The sequence below is a fragment of the Tupaia chinensis genome, unplaced genomic scaffold (genome assembly GCF_000334495.1).
Source record: "Tupaia chinensis unplaced genomic scaffold, TupChi_1.0 Scaffold000314_1, whole genome shotgun sequence".
Lineage (NCBI taxonomy): Eukaryota > Metazoa > Chordata > Mammalia > Scandentia > Tupaiidae > Tupaia > Tupaia belangeri.
Genome location: NW_006159807.1, coordinates 693,724 through 697,548, shown reverse-complemented (window position 1 = coordinate 697,548; position 3,825 = coordinate 693,724).

Sequence of the window (3,825 nt, the reverse complement as noted above, 5' to 3'; positions counted from 1 at the left end):
CTTTCTTTTCCCACTCTGGACACCAAGCTTTGTACTCAAGGTTCTTTCTCCTCATTCCACCATAGCTGGTCATTTGCTTCCTCCTCAGGGCAATTTTTGGACAAAGAGTTCTGGGGTCTTGGATACCTAGAGTATGGCCTAGAAAAGAGGGTATGGGGCCAGAGCGAGCTCTCTAGACTGTGGGATTTATGGCATTGACCCCAGTTGTCTAGTGTAAGGGCACTGTCACCAACACTCAAGCACTGCTGAACAAATGATTAATAGCTAGTATATATAAGTATTGCCACACAGAGAGAACTTTAGGACAACCTCTGGGGGACTGAACAGGTGGGAGGCTGAATGGTGAGTTTCCCTGGAAGAGAGAGCTAGTCTTCAGGGCAGCCATGGTCGACTTCAGATGAAACTCCCTGTAGCTTGTACTAGTGCTATTATTTTTCATGACTTTTCTATAACCTTCAAGGGTAGAGAAAGTTCCTTTTCATTACAGCGAAAGTTCCATTTACTTGATGTCTAATAAAGACATAATCCTAGGTTTCTCAGTAATGACTCAAAGAAACAGAATTTGGACACCCTGAGAAGTAATCTGGACCTTCAGGATATTTTTCTCCATGTGACCGGTAATTTTTAGACAGCATGTCTAACTCATTGCTGACATGTTTAAAGTTCAGATTACTAGATGAAATTGCAAGGCAAGATAAATTTATGTCTATAAAGCAGTGTCTATGGGATAGAAACCAGTGACACTGGACCACCTGAATGAAACAAATGTGGACCCCAAATAGAAAGTTCTGCTAATATGAAGACAGCAGTGGCCCGGCAGTGATGGTGCATGCTTGCTAGAACACTGTCCTCCTTTGACTGGGACTACATCGAAGGCCTGGATTCAATTTCTGGTCTAAACTAAAGGTCAGTGGCATGCACCCGTAATCCTAGCAAATCAGGAAGGATGAGGCAGCAGGATGATGAGCTCAGTGCAGGCCTGGGCAATATAGAGATCCTGTCTGATAAAGAACTGGGCATGGTAGTGTCTAGTCTGAGCTGGGAGGCTGAGGCAGGAGGAGTTTTTTTGTTTTGTTTTGTTTTGTTTTTTTAAGAGGTTTTTGCTATAGGGTGCGTGCGCTCACCAGAAAGAGACAGAGAGACAGAAAGTGAGAAATCGCCCCCCGGGGGGGATGGCCACGCCACAATCCCTCTTCCTTAGTCCCCTCTTGGGATCTTGGGCATGCACATACATGTGCCCGGCATGAGTTTTAAGCTGGGGGTCAGAGACTTGAATCGGGGTCGACTACATGGGAGTCCAGCGACATAGCCATTATGCCAACTGCTGGTCCCGAGGCAGGAGGATTTTTGACATGGTGAGACTTTGTCTTTTTTTAAAAAAGAAAGAAAGAGAAAGAAAGTAAATGGGATCATCTCCGTTACAAGCAGACTAATGCTGCCTGCCATTTTGAAGTTAAAGTTCAGGGATCATATGAGAGCAGGGAGTGCCGAGTCTTCGTGAAACAGTGGAGACAGTTCTGGGGATCAACCAGAATGCCATTTGTTTTCCTCATCTTTTTATCTTAAGAATACAAGCATGATTTTGAGAGATTCTGAATGTACCTCACTTACAGAATGAGAAAAACAAAAAAAAGAAAGTACATTCAATAGACAGGAACTCCATTAGAAAAAGAATTGACAATTACTTAGAAGTCAGGAAGCCAATTTTCAAATCAATACCTTGCTTGAGAAGGCTAACGTGATGTAGTGTCAAAGTAAGAAGCATTATCAAAGTTGCATTTACTTTGCCTCAGTCCTTAAGTAGGCCTGGTCAATGCTGAAACATCTGAGAAAGGAAGAGCAGACAGTAAGGAGTTACAATATGACCGAAATCCTTACATTCTGTGAGCCAAACCTTAAATACAGGACAAAGCTGAAAATCAGGCATGAGTTGCTTTTATAGTCACATTTGCTTGGCAAAAGAATGTCCCCAAAGGACAAGCCCTACCCCCACCATAGAAAAAACATCATAACTATAAACAGGATCAACCACAGAACTGGGTCCCTTGAGTCCCACTCAGATTCTTGGTGGCATTGCAAAAGACAATCTGAATATTATTAAAAGGGAAGTAGAAAACAAATGGAGGTTTAAAGCATATTACATGTGGCACATTTTCATCATCTTTGCTTTAGTGCATGTGAAAATTCAGTATCAACTCTGTATGTATATCATTGAAAAATAATTTCCTCTTAATCAACTGAAGAGGAGATACACACTTAATTTGTGGAAGAATTAACCACACTCCTCATTAGCCCCTTGTTGATGAGGTGCTCAGTAATATGTACTCTAAGGAAAGACATAGACTGCTGGACTGAAGATCACCAAGAAGGGAACGCATTTGCTTTTTCAGTGTTTGGCACAAAGTCTTTTCCCATTTGTTTTAAATTACTAAGAAAAGTAAACATTTTGGTAAATGTTCCAGAGAGATTTATAGGTGACCCTAAATGCAATCTACTTGGTGACTGACTCAATTTTAATTCCTTTGGTTCTTGGCTGCAGAAAGGGCAACGCTGTTACCATTTGCCTGGTCAAAGGTTACACTTCCTGCCCTCCATCAACCCAGCCAGGACATGTGAGTGTTTTTAGATACTAGTCAGGTCACCTTCCAAAGGGAATCTCTCACTAACCATCTGATTAAGGGGCTTCTGTAATGAATACCACCACCAGGTATGCAATTAGCCACTCTAGCTCTTCCTTGTTCAACGAAATGCACGTTAGGTGCACATATATGGAAGAGCTAAGCGAAGGAAGGCAACTAGGAGCTAGAGAGCTAAGTAGTCTCCCTTCCTTTAAAAAGTCTCATGTTTAGAACATTTTAGTTATTATTTTCTAAAAAGGTATGACATAAAGTTTTGTACTCACACTTGAGGGAATTTGGAAACTCAGAGTGCCATGTTTGGGGTATTGTTTCACCCAGGAGGTTTCCACACTCCGACTTCAATCATTCCCTCTCAGTTCAGCATAAATGCCCATGGCAGTGTTTGGGTGTTCTTTTCTTAATGTCTCTATTAATGGAGACACTTTCTGAGTGCTTACAAGAATCAAGCATCATCTTAAGCTCTTTCCTGGCTTAAGATTCAAAATTATTTCTTTGTCATGGACAAGGAAACTGCATCACAGAGAAGTAACCTGTCTGAGCTAAACCACTGAAGAGCCAAGATGTGGCCCTGGACAGTCTAGGGTCTAGGTGCTCAGTCATCACCCTGATCAACAAGATTGGGCCAAAGCAAAATAGCAAAGCCCTCTGAAGTTGTTCTGTGGTTTCCAAGATCCTCGTTTCTGGGAAACACCCACCTCCTCTCCCTCCATTGTTAATATGCTAGGCTCTGTCACCTCAACTCAAAGTGGAGATCTGCCATCTTAGCTTACTGTCTCCTAAACTCAAGATAGGCACTGTTGTGGTACCTCACATGCTGTTCACTCATATTCTCTGACTGCAGTTAACTGGGTTAGGGATATGCCCATGACTCAAGTTAGCCTAATCATAGTTAATCTAAATATATATATATATTTTTTTGGTATCCAAGAGAAAAAAGGTTTGCTTTTTTAGCTAGACTTGAATCTAGGCTTGTAGAAGACAACGTGGACTCAACATGACTATCGGATTTTTTCCCTTTTTGGTCTGGGAGGTGTCTGAAATGCCACTGTTGCCATGGTAATGAGTAAGAGCACTATAGCAAGCTGGGGAAGGAAGAAGAAAATTTCTTTATTTCCCACGTTTAAATAATGATGAGGCAAATATTTGTTTAATAACATTGTAAATGTTGCACTGTGATTACAGTTCT